This window comes from Hipposideros armiger, unplaced genomic scaffold (genome assembly GCF_001890085.2).
Source record: "Hipposideros armiger isolate ML-2016 unplaced genomic scaffold, ASM189008v1 scaffold_41, whole genome shotgun sequence".
Classification (NCBI taxonomy): domain Eukaryota; kingdom Metazoa; phylum Chordata; class Mammalia; order Chiroptera; family Hipposideridae; genus Hipposideros; species Hipposideros armiger.
Window position 1 is genome coordinate 1,336,359 of NW_017731391.1, and position 22,330 is coordinate 1,358,688.

General features: G+C 42.6%; 1 protein-coding gene across 1 annotated transcript in view; it reads right to left on the minus strand.

The window, feature by feature from the left end:
• Positions 1-15,751: 15,751 nt before the first annotated feature.
• The window catches only part of MTHFD1L (methylenetetrahydrofolate dehydrogenase (NADP+ dependent) 1 like), a 193,336-nt gene continuing 186,757 nt past the window's right edge, over positions 15,752-22,330 (minus strand). Inside the window, exon 28 of the mRNA XM_019638958.1 lies at positions 15,752-16,120. The gene's annotated coding sequence lies outside the window, so the exon portion shown is untranslated. The remainder of the gene's footprint in view (positions 16,121-22,330) is intronic.

A 22,330-nucleotide genomic window follows, 5' to 3' on the forward strand; every position in this document is an offset into this window, starting at 1 on the left:
CGAACTCCTAATGATTCATGAAAAAACAAATCATATTTTAAAAACTATAATTCTATCTCCGAGGCCCAGACAATCAAGGTTTAAGACATGAATTGAAAAGTCTCAAAGTTACCACCAAGTCAAACCTTCTCGCTGGGCCTGTTGAAGGCAGTTCTGCCCACGCCCTGGCATGTGCCAGTCTGGGGCACGGGACTGAACTCTTGCTAGTGTCTTGTTGTAGCTCAACTTTTCTCTGATTTATTAATGCTCTTGAGATAGCAAGTGATAAAAATGTAACTCAAACGGGCATAATATAATAAAAGACTGTTTTTATTTGCTTGGTAAGTGAAAAAGTTTAACGAATGGTTTTGCTTTCATCATGATTGAATCCAGGGGCTTAAACAAATGTCATCAGGATATGGTCCCTTTCTCTGTTTTTTCCACTGTCTTTTCTTTATTGTTGGCTTCATTCTCAAGATGTCAGTCTCTAGGTGGTCCCCTGACAGCTCCAGGCTTTCTTCCTACCAACTCAGAAACCTCAGAGGAAAAACTATTGGGTTGTCAGAAAAGTCATGACGCATTTTTGCAACGAAAAACATAGAAAAAATATGTCATGCCTTTTCCAATAACCCAATAGTACTTTGTTTCTCCAAAACCTCCTTCCCTCCCAAATCCTAGGTTCTCGCCAGCCTAAATTTAGGTCTCATTTCCATCCCTAAACCCATCCCAGCGACTTGCAGGCGTGGGTCACCAGCTCATACCTGGAGCCAAGGATGGAGTTTGCGCCAGCAGAATCACCCAAGAAGAGAGAGAGATGTGGTCCCCCCCCCCCAAAAAAAGGTGTTGTTTCTACAAGTAGGAGATTAGATACTGGGCAGATGAAAGAAAAATGTGTTCACCACATTTCAGGATATGAGTTGGCAGCTCATAGAAGACAGTGTGTTTACTCTCTGGTAGCACAGAGGAGGAATTCGTGTGTGTGTGTGTGTGTTGCCTTTTTATTAGAAGGCAGGGCTTCTGAACTTTATCACTCTCCATGTGCTGATCCATATGAGGGTCTGAGGAAATCAGGTAATGACATTGAAACTTATTTGTGAATGAAATTATGAAACATCACGCTTTAGGGGCTGATTTGCTTTTCATGGACATCAACCCTGGCCTGATTGTCAGCGTTCTGTGAAGGTCATTTGCTTCTGAGGGACCAAGAAGTCCCCTTCTTTCCTCACTGCTTTACTGGAATCCTCCTTCCAATAGCCTGCCGTTGATGACAGGTTGGCTAAGTAAATTGTGCCACTTCTAGGTTTGTTTTCTCAGCCCTAGAAAGAAGCCACTGAATGCTGACTTACTGATTACAATTTGTCTGTGTTTTGAAAGCTTATTAATGTGTTCTTTGGACTACACACTTGGCTTGCCACGCCCAGCGTACCACTGCACATGCCCTCCCCCCCCATCCCTACACATTACCCATGGTAGTAATGACATATTACTGATCACAAAGATCTGCTCTTTGGGACTGAGTCAGTCACATAGTCCTGTGTTCATCTTCAAAGGCTTATTGGAGAAATCTAAGGTACTGTATTTGAATGGAAAGGTTCTTCCAAATCCATTTTCTTTCCCATTGGTTGACTGAATCCTTTCCTACTGTTTTTTGAAGATGGACAATCAGTTCTGTTTATCACTTCCCCTGAGAGGAAAGTCACTATTTAGAGATTTCCCAGCCCCTTTCATTGCAGAACAGTTTGTATCATGAGAAAGTTCTCTGCCATATTGATCTAAGGTTGCTCTCTCCCTAACCCCCACCTCGTCTTAAAGCAACAAAGCAAGTTTTGAGGAATCTTTTGTGCCGTTTTTCTTTTTTTTTTATTTTGCAATAGATAAGAGTTTGCACTTCTAATGATTTTGGGTGTCTCTTTATGAGTTGAAAGCTCATCATCTTTATTTCAGATCAGTAACAAGGCATGTTTCTGGAATGTGTATATGGTTTTGGTATAAACAGTCCCCAAACTCATGTATCAACCTGACAAAGTCTAGACTCAAGAGTTTGTTTCAAGGAGAAAAAAAAAGCCATTTATGATAGAAAAAATTACAAGCCTATAAATTGTGCTGAAGTGTGTTTATATTACTCCATTAGAGTTTAAATAAAGTAATCTAAGAGTAAACCAAACTATAAGTTGTAGCTATAGAAGCAACCTCAGCAGGGTCACGTGAAAGGACAGGTCACACTTGCCTTGATTGTGGACACAAGCAAATACAGATTTCCAAGCAGATGGCCAGCATATCAGGACGTTGTTTCCAGGGGGTAAAATTACCACTCTCATCTTGAGAAACTGAAGTTCAAAGAGATGCGCGACTGCTTCCAGTCAGACTCCGCCCTCATTTAAGGGGCCAGGGATACCTGTGACCACTCTGACCCAACCCAGGTGACAATTTACAGCTGATCCATATGACCCTGTTGACTTAGGTAAGTACCAGAAAGTGATTTCCCATTTCATGAGGCAACAAGCTCACCTGGGCCTTCCCATACTAGCTGTGAATTTTCATCAGATGCTTAGAGATGTCTGTGGCAGGCCCCTGGCCTCTCCCCCACCTCATGAATACCTAGAACTCCCAAATCACAGTTCAACCATCAGCCAAGTTTTCTGGAGAACCAGGGACATCACTTGCTCAGTGATTTTGGCTTATGCTAAGGGTCAAGCCAAGTCAGAAAAAGAGGACAAAGGGACCAAAGTAATATATGCAAGTGATACACTAACAAGTCCAAGACAAAGCCGTAGGAGGAAGTTTGTGGGGTTTATAAACAAAATCAATGCTTGATAAAATTTCATAGCCATGGGTTAAGTAAATGTAATTTTAAGGTAAACTGCTTTATGCCATATGTGCATGATTACAAACTATACATCAAATGTATGTCATTAAGACCTATAATCTATTACTATTAAATGATGGAACGATTTGTAATCCTCACTGAATTTATAATTAGACAGGAGCAAAAATGCACAGATGGTATAGGCTCGTGACTCAGAGACGTAGATAAATGTCATTGTCCAGACTCCTGACATATCTCACCTGGACCACTTTGATTAGCTCCCAGTTCATCTCCTTGCCTCTTGCTCTCCCTAATTCATCCTCTCCGGGGCCATGATGGCAATTTTTGCTGAAAATACTTCTGTGGCTCCACAGTGTCCTTGGACTAAAGACCACAGTTTTAATATGTCATTTACGACTCTGAAATGTGCCCCAACATACATTTCTAAACCTATCTTCCACCATGTCACCAGACACTAAATATTCCCCCTTTATCTGTTAGGATCCACCCAAGACTTTCTTGTTTATCAAGTCTTTGTGTCATGGAGCACATCCCTATAGGAATCGGCTTTAAAGCAGGATTTTGTAAGGGCAGGTTGAATTTTTCCAAAGATGGCCATACCTACCTATGTTTCCCATATGCTCGCTTTACAGTGACTGACATTCATCCATTGAGATGTGGATCTCTCTCCTTGAATCTGGGTGAGGCCATGACCACCTTGACCAATGGAGTATGGTGGAGGCAAAGCTGTGTGACTCCCAGGCTAGGTCCTAACAAGGACACAGCTTCTGTCTGGTTTTGCCTCTCTTGGGGTGCTCACCCTTGGATCCCAGCCATCACACTGTGAGGAAGCCCAGGCCATGTGCAGAGGCCTTGTGTGGGGGTTCCAACCAGTAGTCCCAGGTAAGCCCCCAGCTGACAGCCAGCATCAACTGTCACACAAGAACAAGCCCTCCGATGATTCCAGTCCTTGTGGAGAAGAGAGAAAACTGTGGTCCCTCTGTGACCCACATTTCTGACCCACTGAAACTGTGAGAGATAGCAAATGATAACTGTTGCTTTAAGGCACTAAGGTTTGGGGTGGTGTGTTATGTGGCCATAGTTAATGAACAAAATGCTACTTACCTGGTTTTACTCACACCAGGTTGCAGATCTTGGTTATCGGTAGTCTCCAATGCAGAAATCTCTCTATAAAGGTATCCCCAAAGGCCTTTTAAATTATGGATTTTATAGGAGAAAAATAGAATATTTAAATCTGACTAAGAAGGGAGGGATGTGTGTGTGTGCATGTGTGTGTTTAGTATCTTAAGGGTAAATACAAAGAACAGAACACAAATGCTAGTCAGCGGAGCTCTGATCACGACATCAGCTCCTCCTCGCCGAGTCCTGGGGAGGAGGGCTCGTCGTTGTGGACTTGAGGAGAAAGGCACACGTGGCTCCAGATTCCTGTATTTGCTCCTCCGCTATTGTGTCCCACATGCTTCTTTTTCCAGGCTCTTTGCTGTGGCCTTGGTTGCTTCTTGTTTAAGGATCTTAGTCCCGTGTCCATGTCTGCAAGGATGATTGCTCAGCTGGGCTTCAAGTTCCCAAGCTACGTCCGCCGCCTCAGATGATGATTTACTTCATTAGCGAGCTGTCTCATTTTTAATGTCTACATCACGTCCTTGTATGGACGTTCCAACGATTTTTGTCGGCTCTCTATTCCTAGGTTAATTTCCAATGCTTTTAGTCCACAAATGTAAGTACTCGGTGGCTTTGCCATGGTCTGCGGGCAGCCAATGCTGAGTGGTACTGTTGCTGCTTTTCTTACGTCTCTTCCTGCTTTCCTGGCTGAGGGTCACTGGGCAAACATGGATGGCCCCGCTGTGCCTCTTGCTATGAGCCCTAATCATTGCTGTGGTTAAGGGTGACAGAAAAGGTCATGGTCAAATCAGACTTAGAGACTATTCGAAGGTTAGCGACTCTTCATCGCATGACTGAAAGTTAGCTGATGTATATATATAATCCCGAGCCTGGACATGCAGGAGATTAACTCTTGATTGTATTAAGGGTGGGGAATAAGAATAAACAAAATATAAAAATAATGCCTGTTTTCTCAAACATATTTTATACACTGAAATGAGGATGTATCTAATTTGGGGGATTCCAATGAGTTTAGGGCAAAATAATGAAACCTACTGTGAAGATGAGGCTTTGCAAGGGCTGACCAGCTATCTGTCCTGTTTCCACCCGAGCCCTTCAGCCCCTCCATCCCTGATAAGGCTGCAGCATTATCACCATTATGTGGAATAAGACAGCACAGTAGAAAGAGCTTCTGGCTGGACATAGGTCATATTTTCCAGGCTAATAGTTTTTCCAGGGAGAAAGTTCCTTTCTTGGTGGTTTGGCTCTGACATTGCTCCTGCCTCAAGATTGAGCAGCAGCTGAGAGTCAGGTCTCGGAGTCCCACAGACCCAAGCCCAGATCTCGCTCCTGACACTTGCTCCCTGTTCGCGTACAAGTCACCGAACTTTCTAAGCCTCAGTTTCCTCTTTCTCAGAGGAGGACAATCACACCAGCCCTCACGGGATCCTCGTGAGGATTGAATGAGGTCATGCTGATAAAATGTGTAGCAGAAAGCCTGGTTCATGGCACTCTCTCAATAAATAGTAGCTGTTATTAATCCTCAGCTCTCAGAGCTGTAAGAGACTGTAACCGACAATTGTTTTCAAATTTCTCATTTTACAAGTGAAGCAATTGAAGACCGGAAAGGTGAGATGTAGTTACCTGTTTATGCTGTCTAATCCCTTCCCCTTCTCCCTCATCCCCACCCCCCTCCCAACTAGCAACCATCAGTTTTTCCCTCTATATCTCTGAGACTATTTTTGTTTACTTTGCTCATTCATTCAGTTTTTTAGATTCCACATATAAGTCATGGGTGGAGTAGAGGCTTAATCACTGCACTGTACACCTGAAGCTGATAGTGTATAATATTGTATGTCAACTATAATTGAATATATATATAGTCACGGGACATGGAGTATAGTGTGGGAGTGGAGTCAATGGAATTATAATAGATATGTATGCTATGGGGGCGGGGAGTGGGGCGGCGGGTTGGGGGAGGAGGGTTGTCACTTTGAGGGGTAAAAAGTATAACTATTGCACTGTATTGTACAGCTGAAACTAATTAAAAAATGTTTATTTCACAATAAAAAAAAAAGGTGAGATGACTTGTTCAAGGTCACGTATCAAATTAAAGTAGAATCTAGTAATCAGAACCAGAGCTGACCTACACCCCAGACACAAAATGAATGAGAATGAGAAGATAAAATTGGTATTAAATGAGTCAAAAGGTTTGTAGGCATCTGACAACTAATGCCCTTACAACTTATTTTCAATGTGGAAAAATATACACAACATAAAACTTACCATTTTAACCATTTTAAAGTATACAGCTTGTGGTGTTAAGTACATTTACACTTCTGTGCCATCATCGCCACCATCTGCCTCCAGAGCTTCTTCGCCTTCCCAAACTGAAACTGAAACTCTGTGCCATTAAATAATCATTGATGTACCTTTGAATCCAAAAACAAAAATTGTGTGAATTGGGAAAACAAATTTCCACAGTATCCTAGCATATAATTTTGACTTAAAAATCTCACCAGCGTTCCTTTCACCTGCAACTATTCGTGGAGCGTTGCATTATTTTTGGTCCCTTTTACTTAGGAAGCTTTATTCCTTTTCGGGCTGTGGATGCTTTCTGTTTTCTGCTCTCCATCTCTGGGTGTGCCTTTTCTCTGCCCTGGGCCAGCTGGAGAGGAGCCCCAAACCCCCGAGGACTCGAGTTACTCCCAATGGTGGGAGCAAACAGAATTAGAACAAAAGAGACACCAGGTCCATTGCCCACGGCTGTGATTCGACGCTGCTGGGGACCAGAGGCCTCCACAGGCTCAAGCTGAGGGACCCCTAAAAATGACTCAGCGTGGGCTTGTCCTGCTTACCCAAGGAGCCACCGGCAGCTTCAGCCTTGCCACTCGGGGATGCTCAGGAACACGTCATGCCCTTTTTCAGCCACCAGCACTGGGTTGCGTCATAAGCCTTTGAGTCATTCTCTAGGTTCTTCTCTTTTGAATTGTTAGTGCTTCCTAATAATTTCCCCCCATTAAATCTCAATCATACAGTAAAAAAAATCTGAATTCTGCCATGGTAATATTAATATATAGAATAATAGCGTCAATATGCACTTACTATGTGTATTGAGAACATTACACTTAGAACACACTTTAACTTCATGACAATTCTCACAAAATAATTATGGTCATTATTGAACAATGTGGAAACTGAGGCATTCTGAGGATAAGTGACAGGCAGGGAGCAGAGAGCTGGATACAAAGGCAGGCACTCCGGATCTATCTGTCACTCATTCTGGACCCATCTGCCTGAGAAGGGCATTTCCAGGCAACCCGTGGTTATATTGGTTATGTCAGCTAAGCTCTAAGGATCTTTAAAGTTGGAGTTGTATGTTGGAAATAAACATCATTAATAGTGACTTTAAGTATAAGCCAATTCTAATTGTCATGTTAAAAAAAACCTTTTTTTTTCAAATTTTTTGTGCTAAAATACATGATATAAAATTTACTATTTTAACCATTTTAAGTGTACAATTCAGTGGTATTAATTACAATCACAATATTGTGTAACCATCACCACTACCTAATCCCAAGCTCTTCATCACCCAAAAAGAAACTCTGTACCCATTAAGCAACAATCTCCAGCTCCTGTTAACCTCCAATCCACTTTTTGCCTCTGTGAATTTGCCTATTCACTTCATATAAGTGGAAGCATACAATATTTATCCTGTTATGTCTGGCTTATTTCACTCAGCATAATGTTTTCAAGGTCCATCCATGTTGTATCATGTGTCAGAATTTCATCCATTATATGTGTATATTCCACATTTTGTTTATCCATTCATTTGTTGATGGACAATTGGGTTGTTTCCACCTTTTAGCTGTTGTGACTAATGCTGCTGTGAGAATGGGTGTGCAAGTATCTGGTTGAGTCCCTGTTTTCAATTCTTTGAATTTATTATAAATAAATTCTATATTTAACTTTTTGAGGAATTCTTTTTCGCTATGGAAATAAACAGGTTGAAAAAAGGCAATATACTACAATTGCAAGAAGTGAATTTCATTGCTATGATTAAAAACTAAACAAAGCAATCCCCTTTGTGGATTAGAATGGCAGCAATATTCTTCCCCCTCCCCCCACTTTTTAAATTAGTTTCAGGTGTACAAAGCAACATAGTAGTTAGACTGCAATATTTTTGATAGTGTATTTTTAATTTGATACCACAAAGATAAGAAATAATCGAATTGTTATGAAAACCATATGAAAAATTCAACCTTATTAGAGTGAATCCATGGTTACATTCCAAGAATTAGAGCCTCCCCATTTTTGATGTGATGATGCCTGCTATCGCGGTTTTGTAGGAAGATGCCAGCAGGGGACTTGAAACCTGGGCAACTGGGTCCTGGCCAAGGGAGGGCGTGGTGCCAGGCAGGTAAAGCCAAAGGAAGGGCACTTGGGTGGAGGGTGGTGGGGAGCAGGAACACCTGTTTCTGCCTGAAGTTACTCCTTGGCCACCAAAAGGCTGAATCAGAGGAGACACAGTTCAGGGCTGCCGGCCGTCTGGAGTCTGAGAAAGCAGAGTTGCTATGGAAACCCTGGGTTCTACTGATAGAGGCCACTAAAGGCACTCTTGGCAAAACCAGGAAGGCTGAGGGCTCCTGGAATTCCTCTGAAACGTCTAGTCAGAGCTTAGCTCTTTGTTGCTCAATCCAATGCACTTTTTATGCCTGCGATGACTCCGTGTGTGAATTAGGGGACGAATCCCTGGGGAGGCAGGCTGGGTATAGGCAGGGGGATGCAGCTGTAATTTTGGAAATGACCTCTTGGCCATTATGATGCCTTACTGTCTGTCACCTTGCGTCACTGTAACCAGGTCACGTTCAAACAGAATCGCCCTCAGCAAACAGGTAATAAAGTGACACTGGATTCAGTTCCTTCATAAGGCACACCAGTAAGTGTGTTTCCTCCCCAGTCCTTTTCTAAGGGCATCGTGGGTGGAGGAGCAGGAAGAAGAGATTGTTCTAGAAGGGCTCCCTCAGGGTTGATGCTTTTCCTCAGCTTTCCTCAGAGCCCAGGCCGGGCCCTCACATTGGTCCTTGCCAGGGGTCTTCACATCAAAGGGAGGCCTCTGCGGGGCAACTGCGCCTCGTTCCTCAGGGGTCAGCTCATGTGGGGATTTTCCTCTCATTGAGGCCATGCCCAGCACCTGCATTCATAGCTCCTGGCCATCTGTTGGGGGGACCCCACAGCAGGCACTTTCCAGGGCTTTCTGGGCCTTGGCCCCTCCCTCTAACTCCCCTTCCCCACCATTCAGACTTCAGCATGGTACTGGGTTCTGCCCCTCAGGTACAAGTCTCCACCTGGATACAGTATTAAAGCAAAAGGAGGAAGTCTTTAAGGAAAATGTGTTATTCCTTTCACTTTATAAATTATTGCTCTGCATTGCTGTTGACCTCTGGACATACTTCAGCCAACGTGAGGGGAGTGTATCCATCCTTCACTGCCATTTTCTACCTACCTCCATGGCAAGCCTACACTTTTCCCAATGGCATCTGACTCTCTTTGTCCTGTTTCCTGCGGCCATCTTGGGGAGTTATAATGTTTATGTAAATGATGAATTGGTTCATTCATCCAACAAAAAAAATTATTGAGCAGCTACTACTTTTGGCTACTAAGTAGTATTCAAACAAAATACAAAATAGAGACCAGGCTTGAAAATTCCCTGAGCAGACAAAACCAGTGAAGCCATGTAAGCAAAACCTAACTTATCTTGCAACCAAATTGACTTTAACTTGGTCTGCTTCTTGTAAATACCGCTCAAAATCATAAATGAAACTTATAAACAGTGTTCCAAAATTGGCATATAAGATAACCACTTTTACCAATACTCTGTCATTAGGAGAAACTTCAATGCTATAACCAATCATTGTAAAGAATAAACAGCCTCCAAATGTTCACTGTGTAAGCTGTCCTATGATGTATACTTCTGAGGTTCCTTCCACTGTTGGTCTGAAAGCTCCCAGTTCACAAACTGTTCTTATATGTACAATAGAACACTTACTAGTTACTATTTTATTGATCTGATGGTTTCATTTTATCCATTTCTGGATTTTTGACAGCAGAAATAGGAACAATGCTACTATTATATTAGTAATGATGATTAGGACCTGCCCATTTGTACGTGTTACATTTCAGCTGTGCTGGGTGAATTCCTCATCCTGGCTGCGTCTGCCTAGAACCAGGGCCCAGTGTTGTGCATAGGATTAAGTACTGGACACTGAAAAATGTTTCTTAAGTTGAATCACATACCCCCTAAAAGATGCTATTCATCTTTCAGATACAGTGATTCGGAGGTGATGCCATAAGACCACAGAATTTTCAGCAAGATTATCCTAAAAATGTCTGGTGGAAATATTACCAATTTTAACGTTAATTTCTCCGTTTTGATCCCATACCTCAGGTCTAGGACCAGTGTCAGGGCCTGTGATGTCTATCTGGAGTTTGTGTGGCATTGGTAGGTTTGCACAAACGGTGACTCACGGCACTGCATCCTGTGTGGGGGCACTGGTCACATGGTGGGGAGAACAGTTTGCTCCTAGCTCACATGCCCACTTTGGTTACACTGGGGTTAAAGCCCTGGTGTGGAGAGGTTGGTGGCCATCTAAAGTAGTGCACAAGCTCTCTTCTTCCCCACGTTGGATACAATCTTTCTGGCAGTTAAATAGATCCCGCCTTTTTTATTCGCTTATTTCCTGTCCCTGTGATTATCCGGGTTGCTCTGGGCCTGCTTATCCTCCCCATGGGCTAGTCTCCTTTACGCTCTGTCCTCACAGAGCAGTTGACCTGGCCGGCCTGGGAACTGCCAGCCACTCTCAGGTGTCTGCATGGATGAAGACATCTGCCTAAATCTCTGCTCTCATTTCAAAATCTGGCCAAGAACTGAACTTTTTGTGCTTGATTTCTCCTTTAGGAATAATCAATATCACCTTCTAAATTGGGGACTTAATTCTCAGGTTGCCTGCCCACTTCATTTAGGGTTCAGAACGGAGTTTCTTTTTGTCGATGACCTTCCTGTGTTTGAACTGGAACACACCATGGCAGGGAACGAGAGCCGTCTGGGGGGACATCACATGCATTTACCCTTAAAACCTGTTGTGACCTAACTAGCTGCTTTGAACTCTCTACATTTTTTTCAAATAGGAGAATCTACAACTATTTACCAGTTGGCATAGCCTTGCTTCTGAACTGCCACTTGATAGAGGAGAGTGTTGCTTCTAAGAACATTTTTACCCCCAGCTCGCTGCAGAGGAGCAGGGCGTCCTGGGGTGGAACGCGCAGACGGAATGTTATTTCCATGTGCTGTGTCTCACAGTTCCAGGGCCTCAAACATCTCATCTGGAGCGTACTGCTTTCTTTTTTTCATGTTGGTAGGGCGCCATCAGTCACTTTTGCCTCGCTGACTGCAGACTTGTCAGAAACCAGAACCCGCCCCAGATTTGTCTTTCGCTGCACAAGCTTAGCTCCTCACCACTCCCCCTTTGTCTCGGCCAAATCCCATCCCGCCAAGCAAGAGCTTCAAGCCAGGTCCCATCTCGCTGGCTGTTTCCAGTTTAGTCCCAACTCACTCATCACCCGAGAACTACGGCTTCCCACCTTTCCTTGGCTTCCCGCCTCCCTAATTATTTAGCACTTAAGTGGATTTTTTTTCTGTTCATCTGTAGTTTGTTGTGAATGTTTCTGTTTCTGTCACTTCTGTTTATATGTATTTACAGTGAGCTCAATTATCTGTTCTAATGGTGAGCTAGGTGGCATGAATAATTTAAAAATAATTTACGCTTGGCTTTGGAATGCATTTCTGGACTCACTTTGAGTTTGGGGGTGTCTGATATTCTGGGAATTCACATCTCAAACTCAGTAATGAGGCCACGGTATAAAATGCCTCGGGAGGAGCGGGGAGTTATTTAGCATTTTTTTGCCTCTGGCCCTTGAAATGTCCTTTGGCTCCCAACTCTGCGAAGCTGAAAAGCATCCCTTCTCATACAACTGGCTTGTTCCCCGACCCAGGAGAGCCTTCCCAGCCCCTTCAGGGTGTCTGTCTTGGTTTTTCGTCTGGTACACATCCTCTCCATCAAGGGGGGAGGTAAGCAGGAGACCAACTTCGAGGCAAATTATCAGGGCTCATGTAATTATTTGAGAAAGAAAAATTCCTTAATTGTGAGATGTTGCCAAATGAGCATTCATTAAATATGTCTGCTCATGAGCACACGCACAAGGGTAATCAGCCCCGCTGTTCTGAAAAATTATCTTCACAATCCTTATTGTAAAATACGTAAGTGACATGATGTATGATAGAAAATATTAACTGGTTTTAAACTAGCAGGGTCCTTCCACACAGGGCTGAGTAAACAGATGTCATTCGCCATGCTGTGCCCCCGCAAAGGCTTGCAGCCCTGACCACACCACGAGAAATATTTAACTTTAGCTGACTTGTTACATAAACACTCTAACCTTAAACTCAGTCTAGGCAAGCACATGCCTCTCCTCTGAGCTCGGCCCCGCCAAAACAGAGGGGACACAGGCCGTTTTCAGAACAAACCTGCCTTTAGTCTCCTTGTAAGCATGGGATGATATATGGTTGATAACGTATCTGAAAGCTTGTATTTTTAAAGCATTTCAGGAAACTAAGCACCAACCTAGAGTGCTAAAGAGAAGGGTTGACTTAGCACTGAGTGTGATTTTATAAAAATGAACTCAAAACATGGATGTAAAGCCCCCCCCTGCAGATGAGTGCAGAGCCATCCCCCCAGGGCTGGCCTCACGTTGTTTGCAGGAGCTCTTGGCAGCCCGGGCCCCACCCCTGGACCTTCGCAATGCCTTCTGGGATCATTTCACCAGCACCCCAGCCTTGATCATCTTCCTTCATCTACTGAGTTTAATGTACATTTTGATAAAACCCAGTCCCTGGGGAATGTCAAACCAGAGGAATTCTCTTTCAATATCGTTTGTGAAGAATACTCATGTATTGCTTAATTCAGCACATTCTAGTTAAAACAAACAAAATAATCCTGGAAATAGAGGCATGAAAAGAAGATGAATGCGTGCATTGGCTAGTTGCCATGCTGAGTCCCCACGTATCCCTCCCAGGTGGCCAGTTAATTCCTACAGTGCGCGTCTCTGGGAGCCTTCGGGGTTCTCCGGGTTTGGGTCTCCACCTTGGCGGGTATTGCTGCTGCAGGGCCGTGAGCCGAGAGGGAGCAAGACCACAGGTCTGTGAGCCATGGTGGGTCACCCGGGTCCCTCACCATTTCTAGTCTGTTACTGGTTCCTTATATTTTCGTTATAGAAGCAGAGAGAAATCAGGGCCTGCCCTTCCTGGGAAGATTTCTAACTTAAACCCACCATGCCAAAGGTTATGTGGCTTTCTTTTTACCCTCATGCCTTGGCCTCAGAAGAGAGTAGATGACTAGCTCTTCCCTAAAATAACATCTGCAGTCTATGAATGCTTCAACTCAAATCATTGAGTCGATAAGCCCATTAACCAACCTTCGAAAGATCTTTCATGCCAGTGGAGACTGATTCCTCAGGAGGAATGAGTGCTTGTAGGGTGAGTGAATGAGAGAAAACGAATCAAACAAATCAATCAAACACAACTTATGACATGTAGAGAGGGGTTAAGATGAGCCCCCCGAATGGGAATGCAGTTTGGTTTCCAGCAAGCCCTGGATGACAGGTCCTTCAATGTCACTGTTACAACTCCCACATCTGCGTTAGGATGCTTTTTTTCTTTTCTTTCTTTCATGGTGAATTGGTGAGTTGCCTGGTGAAAGCAGATAAAGAAGGAAATCCCTGGTCTAAAGTCTTCGGAATATACATTTCTAAAATATTTTTCCCCCTAAATATGTCAAAAATAGAAAATGAAGCTTTACATGGCAGAGGAAAATAAAACTCAAGTAACAGAAGGGAACTGCTTAAAAATCAATTCACGAGAAAGGCTGCTTACTGAATGCATAACAGAGAGCAAACTTACTGAGAACGCTTATAATCCTCAAATAGATTTATACAGTGAAAATACTAGTTTACTGTGTATGTAGAGAGGTACGGTACTCCCAAAGAAAGGGCTGGGATGGGGTGGAGGCCACTTCAGAAATGCCCAGCGAAATTATTCGCGGAACAGTCTTTGCGTGGCGAGGCTTTTAAGTTAGTAGTCAGTGTTTTGGAACAAATTAAATTGTACATAAAGATGCATTATGGGCAGAACAACTGATGAGGGTCACTGAGGGGCACAGTACAGGACACAGGAAAGAGCCAATGGCAAGGACTCTGCAGGATGTGCCTGCGGGACACTTAAGATATTTATGGTGACGATTTTACTTCCACTGCTCAGAGGACAATCACGTCTTGTGTGCTCCTGAATCCTTCGTTTTATCTTAACTTTTACATCATTTTATATTATTGTAGGAAAAAAACGGGAATAAAGAACGGTCAGGAACTCCGGGGTGGGGGAAAAGGCCAGAGAACAGTCTTTCCTCTGAATTAAGGGCCGGACAAATGGAAAAACATTTGCCGAACACCTGACCTTGACGAGGCACTTTCTTTGCTCTGTGGGCCTTCGAAAGCTTACTGATCACTGAGATTCATGTATCGGTAGCAGAAACTAGCATAAAACCCCTAGTTTTTAGGTGAGTGATATAAATTTCACTGGCACTGAAAAACAGTTCTGGATATAAGATGCACTTTACTCCAAAGGGTATTACAAATCTCCAAAAGTCGAAAGATTTCACAATTGACCAGATATTTCTCTTGTGTGTGTGTCTTTTTTGTTGTTGTTTTGTTTTTCCATTTATTATCATTTTTAGTTTTTTATATGTGTGTGTGTGTGTGTGTGTGTGTCTGTGTGTGCGTATGCCCATATATATAGGTGTGTAGATGTATTTTTTTTCCTCCCTTTTCTTTTTTCTTTTCCCTGCTCTAAATTTCCTCCTTCTTTCCATTTTCCTGCAATTTTATTTTTGGTGCTGCTATCTTGTTTGTTGTGTATCTTTTGTTTTTTTGTATTTTTGATACTTCTGTGCATGTTGTTGTTTGTCAGTTGTTTTTACATGTGAGGCTATTTGGTTTCTTTTGGTGGTGGTGGTGGTTGTGCTCGTTGATCTGTTTTGTTCTCAAATTGCTCTGCACCAGGGCCCAGCCAAAGAGGCACAAGAATCATCACACCCAGAGGCCAACTCTAGACCAAACCAGAGCATTACCAGGTTTGACCTGCAAGAGTCACACCCAAAGGGAATTCTCTACAAGCATAAGAGCCCATAGGGGCCAAACCTCATCTGAGGGGTCAACCCTCACACAGCAGCTCATACACTGTGGACACAGCTAATCCTCATAGCTAGTCAGTCTGGGAGTCAATTTCACCTACTGACAAGCCAAAAGCAATCAAAGCTCAACTTCAACAGAAGACACACAACACAAGGGACACCTCTGGAACATACACACACAGGAGAATAGGGAGGCTGAGCAATTCAAATATAAAGGACACACACCACATAAGTCCACCCAGAAAAGACTGAGAGACCTAGGGGATCTACTGAGAGACCTACCTAATACATCGAAGGAAGCACAGAGTCAGCCAGAATGGGGAAACAAAGAAACGCGTCCGAAATAAAAGAACAGAAGAAACCTCTGCAATCAGTGGAACTAAATGAAAAAAAGTCTTGTGTGTGTGTCTTATTTTTTCTTGTTATGTTTATAAAGCTCTGGTTACATTCACAATTTTCCAGGAAACTGGTGTCAGGTAACAACCCCAAGATGAACAGTTACCTCTAGAGAGCAGAGTTTTATCTGGCGCTGAAAACTTTCTGGTTGGTTTTCTAGATACATATTTATTTTTCAGTTCAAAGACAAAACAGAAAACTCCAGAGCGGAAAATGTTACCTTTTAGTTCACACTCTTTTAATCCCTCAGTCCCCATACAATAAACATTCTAAAGTGTAAGCAATGGGAAATCATGGAAACTCTGCAGAAACAGAAAATAAATTAGTTTCTTTCAAACTTGGTGGAGGTCCTTTTACTGAACACTAGACTCGGTTGCAAACAGAATTCGTCTTGAAGGGAGGACGAATCTTTGGCCTATTTCACCATTTCTCCAGCATTGCGTAACAAGTATATTTCAAATCTGCTTTCTTCTCCAACTGTAGCCAAAAGGCAAGGAGTCGCTTGTGTTTCAGGAGCCTGAAAAACAGAAAAGAAAAAAAAATGCTCAGGGGTTTAAGAACAGCTTTCCTCCCTGCTGTGAAACTGTTAATATATGATAGCTCTAAAGCTGGAGACCAAAGGAAAATTCAAGCGCGGTTAAGTGATTCTATTCACAAGAAGGGGCTGGGATCACCGTTTCCAATCTTTTTACTTATTAGCAGTGACAATCCGTTTCTGTCACTGTGACTGAGTCGGCATGGCACGACGCTGCTGGCAGCCTTCTACACTTCCTAAAAGATTTACTTGGAGACTGTGGCAGAAATTCCATGATTTCCAAATTTGGGATCTGCAGCCTCCAGGATCCTGTGAAGTGAGAATGTTTGGGATTTTAGATCAGGATTTCAGGTTCTCTTTTACACGAGGTACAGAAAGGGAGGTCTGAGAAATGCACTTAGGACAAGCATGGAAATGAGTAGACCGGAACCTTTTTATTGTGAAGGCTTTGTTACTTTCTCTCAAAGGATATTAAGACTTCCTGCCACTACTGAATCCTGCAATCTTTTAGAAAAAGAAGGGACCAAACTATATATTTTAAAAAGAACAAACAAGATACCTATGCTCCAAAAAGAAAAAAATGTATTCACTCCAGGAGAAGTGTAAATCCAAGTATTCAGCCTTTAATCTGAATTTATACATGGAAGAATTTATCTCCTGGGCCAAGAGTTCAGAGTCAGCTGGAATACAGCAAGTCGGCCTCCCACAGATGAGAGAGGGGTCTGGAGCCAGAGAAGATGCTTATTAGCTTCAGCACAGAAGACCTCGCTGATGAAGACAGAGGACTCGGAACTTCAAATACTCCCCTAACGTCTGATCAAGTCAGGGAAGTAAACAAAAGAAGCACTGCCAGCATAATATACAGTAACAAAAAGAAAATATTTTAGATGTTCGGGAGGGAGGTTTGCATGGTGCAGACCTCAGCCCTCCGCTCAGGGAGGAGGCCAGCCCCACCTCGGTGGCCCTAGATGTGAGGCTCAGTGACGCCTGGGGAGGGAAAGGGCAGCTGGGGAGAGGAGCGTGGGCTGGGTGGACGGCAGATGACCGAGGCAGAGGCACCGCAAGCCTGGGGCCAGGCCTTCCAGCTCCAAGGGTGGGAGGTGGGAGAGCAGCTGGTTAGCCATGGCACCTTTGTAGCCAGTGGTTTTGTGTTTAAGGGGCTGAGATGACAGCCTACGGTTCCCCAGTTTAAGAGAATTCAAAGAGTTGGCAAAAGCACAGAAAAATCTGATAGTAGTTTCAAAAAATCAGAAATGCAATAACCAAGGTGAGAATGTAAGAATGAATAAGTTTATTGTTTATTCAGTGGGAAAAAATTACAGAAGTTGATTCAGTAGGCGAATATTTTGGAAGACAGAATATACAAAAAGGGCCCAGACACACGGAGACCAAGAGGCAGTGTGACTGGTCACAGAGGAGGGGGCTCTGCTGGAAGCTGCAGGAGCCAAGGGATGGAGCCGCTAGGGGGAGGGGGCCTCCTGAGGTCTTGATTTCAGCCTACTGACTTCAGACGTAGCCTCTAGAACTGTGAAAGAATGCATTTCTGGTGTTTTAAGCCACCCAGTTGTTTGTGATAGCAGCAACAGGACATATACCAGTAGGGGAGGGGACGACTAGCTCTTTCCTCTTATTAGACAAAGAAAATTTCATTTTCTTTTTTGTTAGTTATAATACTTGGCTTCTCTTTGCTAATGACAATGATTTAATGTTTTTTTTTTTTTTTTTAAGGTTTAATAATTGGGTAGTAAAACCATAAAGAAAAGCAAGCAATTTCCAAAAAAAGTCAGGATAGTCTTTTTCCTTTGAAGGGAAGGAGGTAAGAGTTGAGAGGGATCACAAGGGCCACTTCAGGAGTTCTGGCAATGTTTGTTTCTTTTTTAAATTAAATTTATTAGAGTGGCAATGGTGAGTCAAGTTACATAGGTTTCCGGTGTACAATTCTGGAATACATCATCTGTATATCACACTGTGTGTTCACCACCCAGAGTCAGTTCTCCTATCCATCACCATATATTTGATCCCTTTTACCCTCATCTACTACCCGCTCCCCCCTTACCCTTTAGCAACCGCTAAACTGTCATCTGTGTCTGTGAGTTTTTGTTTCTTTGTTTGCTTGTCTTGTTCCTTTGTTGTTTTCAGTTTTATATCCCACATATGAGTGAAGTCATACGGTTCTCGACTTTTTCTGTCAGACTTATTCCTCTTAGCATAATAAGCTCAAGATCCATCCATGTTGTCGCAAATGGCAGTATTTCATCTTTTCTTATGGCAGAGTAGTATTCCATTGTGTATATACAAAGTCTGACAATTAAGTTTGTGAACTCATCCTAGAAAAACTGCTACATGCCTCATTGCTGAATATCACTACAGTCACCTTCGAAGTACTCCCCTTGGGAAGTTATGCATCGATACCAGCGCCTAGTCCACCCTTCAGAGCAATTTTGGAACTCTTTTTTCTGGAATGGCCATCAGAGATGTTGTCGTAATATTAACCTTGATGTCCTGAATGTCATCAAAATGTCTTCCTTTCAATATTTCCTTTATCTTTGTGTAAAGAAAGAAGTCACTGGGGCCAGATCAGGTGAGTAGGGAGGGTATTCCAATACAGTTATTTGTTTACTGGCTAAAAACTCCCTCACAGACAGTGCTGTGTGAGCTGGTGCACTGTTGTGATGCAAGAGCCATGATTTGTTGGCAAAAAGTTCAGGTCATCTAACTTTTTCACGCAGCGTTTTCAGCACTTCCAAATAGTAAACTTGGTGAACTGTTTGTCCAGTTGGTACAAATTCATAATGAATAATCCCTGATATCAAAAAAGGTTAGCAACATTGTTGCAACAAGTTTTCCACCTTAATTGTCAGACCCCATATACCACACCTTCTTTATTCAGTCATCTATCAAAGGACACTTCGGTTGTTTCCATGTCTTGGCCACTGTAAATAATGCTGCAACAAACATCAGAGTACATACATCTTTACAGATAAATGTTTTCAGATTTTTTTGGGTAGATACCCAGGAGAGGTATTGCTGGGTCATATGGTAATTCTACTCTTAATTTTTTGAGGAGCCTCTATACTGTTTTCCATAGTGGCTGCACCAATCTACACACCAATCCAGCAGTGTGTGAGGGTTCCTTTTCTCCACAGCCTCTCCCATTTATTACTTGTCTTGTTGATAATAGCCATTATAACCGGAGTGAGGTGGTATCTCATTGTGGTTTTGATTTGCATTTCCCTAATAGCTAGTGAAGTTGAGCATTTTTTCATGTATCTGTTGGCCATTTGTATGTCTTCTTGGGAGAAGTGTCTGTTCAGGTCCTTTGCCCATTTTTCAATTGGATTGTTTGTTATTTCGTTGTTGAGTTGTTCGAGTTCTTTATGTATTTGGGAGATTAGCCCCTTCTTGGAGGTGTTGTTTGCAAATATCTTCTCCCCTTCGGTTGGTTGCCGTTTTGTTTTGTTGATGGTTTCTTTGGCTGTGCAGAAGCTTTTTAGTCTGATATAGTCCCATTCATTTATTTTTGCTTTTACTTCCCTTTGCCTTTGAGGTCAAATTCATAAAATCCTCTCTGAAACCAGGTCCATTAGTTTAGTGCCTATGCTTTTTTCTATGGAGTTTATTGTTTCAGGTCTTATGTTTAGGTCTGATCAATTTGATTTAATTTATTGTATGGTGACAGACAGCAGTCTAGTTTCATTCTTTTGCACGTGGCTTTCCAATTTTCCCAGCACCATTTATTCAAGAGACTTTCTTTTCTCCGTTGTATAATATGTTTTTGGCTCTTTTGTCAACAATTATTTGCCCATATATATACACGAGTTTATTCCTGGGTTTTCAATTCTATTCCATTGGTCTGTGTGTCTGTTTTTCTGCCAATACCATACTGTTTTGAGGCAATAATTTATTGGTTCTTATTGTTGTATAACAGAGGTTAAAGTTAAATGTTACCAAAGTCACTTTGACATATTTTGACCATATTTTTTAATCCTGAAGAGTGAATAATTTAATCTTTATATATCATGAGGTTCTTTAGAGATTTGCTTTCGGATTGTGGAGAATGAAGTCTATTTATTTCTCTTGTTAGTGAAGCTGCATGATAGTCACCATGTACTTATTAACCATTTTGCATGTCTGATAAAAATGTCTTCTGCAATGGAAAGAAAGTTCATAGCATTTGGTTAAAACTTTCCTCCTACCTTACAAGTTATAATTTTTTTCCAACCAAGTAGTAGATTATGACTAATGCCATAACTGAGGTTTTTCTGATTTTTTTCGCTGACAAATAATTTAACCATGTATAGATTCAGTTATTAGAAAAATTCTATTTTGTTGAAATATTTATTTTCTTTGCCTTATGATTTTTAAAATATAAGATGATTAGCCTTCCCCCCACAACAAAAAGTACCCAGAAATACCTTCTTTAAAACGGAATTAACAATTTCACAACTGCTACGTTTCAAAATATTCCATTTTAGTTAGGGAAGATTTACCTACCACCATCTTTAGACATCACTGAGATGTTAAAGATATCACCCCTAAATTTAGTTATCACAATCTTTTCTTTAAGTAGCTTGGGCTTCCAGCCAATTTTGGCCCCTGCCTGGAAATGGGAGAAGAAGGGGGGCACGCTCTACTCCAAGGATGGCGTGGGGTGGTGACATGAGGACCTGTGCCTTGAAACACAATGGTGATGAACCATTTTTGAGCTGCTCCTTAAAAAGATAAAGACCAAAACCACAGAGCCCAGGTGCTCCTCCAGGGAACCCCAAAACCCTGTGGGTTTGCAACTTGGGGATAAGAGGCCCTGCTTCCAGAAGGGTTGCAGGCAGCAACCATACTCATGATTAACTTATGATTATTAATATCATTGAAATTTTCTGCTCTGATGGCAGTTTAGGGAAGAAATGAGCTGGTATGATCCTCCTTTCTGGGTGTGCAATTCAAGAACAACAATTCTTAGGTAAGTAACTTTTATCGCAGGACCAGAGTCAATCTGATTCCGTTCTAAACACAACTTCGCACATCAGAACAAAGTAGGGAGTATCTAAATTCCTCAGGAAACCTGCCAGAGTTTGTTGTGTTCAGTTGAATCCTGCCAAGGTTTAGAAACACGATGATGGTTCAGAATCAGAAGCCCAAAGAGGGGGAAAGAATCAACCCCCCTACATCCAATTGCCTTCAAACAAAAGACGGAACAGCAGAGTCGCAGGATCAGGTTCATTGGGACAAATAACTTATTTGAATTCGCTCTATTTGGTGACATCCAAAAGAATGAATCATGCCCCGATTCTGACAACAGTGAAAGCATTACAGGGAAACGTGGAAAAGGAGCTCAAATTTTGGGGATATCTCGGCATCTGCTGCTCATACTAAATTGCACACAATTTCCTAGAGGGTGAGGTAAGCAGGAAAGGTGAGGAGGCGGAAGGAAGGAACACCATCACCGGCTGAGCAGTCTTCTTCCGCGTGGGACACGCCTGCAACACGCTCTGCTGAGCGCAAAGAACCATCTGGATGGAGTCTGACCACCGTGTGAGTAAAGCAGCCAATTGGACATTTCCTCTTCCGATGCCCACGTTTGTCCGAGTTGACAGTCATCCAAGCATGAACATTTTTATTTGACGCGTTTTTAGTAGCCACAGGCCTCTGTCTGGAGAAGTGGTCTCTGACAGCTGTATGTGAGAGGGTACAGGAAACAGCGGGGATGTTTGTGGGATCATTGTATCCAACAGCCCTTGAGAAGGAACGTTTGCTTTCTTTAGTGGTTTTATCTTATGACACCGGACCTGTTTTCCATTGTTCAAGCAAGGTCAAGTGGTGGGATTTTGAGCAACTGCCCACCGCCTAGGACAGGATTTGGCACAGTACACAAAGAAAAAAAGCCTTCGATAAGTGAGTGGGAAAATGCCATTCAATGAGAGAGTTAAGTAAGAGATAGCCCTAGTATACTGTGACTAAAAATAATTTGGACAGTCATAGCTTTTAATATCCAAATAATTATTTTGTTATTTTTCTTTTTTTTAATCACCTGTTTATCCCCAAATTACAGGTCTGCTGAAATAGCTGGTTATCATCTTCCAGGATGGGCTGAAGTTCGTTTCCCCAGGGCTGAAATGAAGAGTACGTCCTGTGGTTTGGGGCACCGAGGACGGGCTGAGACCGAGAGTACGCAGATCTGGGCTGGGTCTTGGC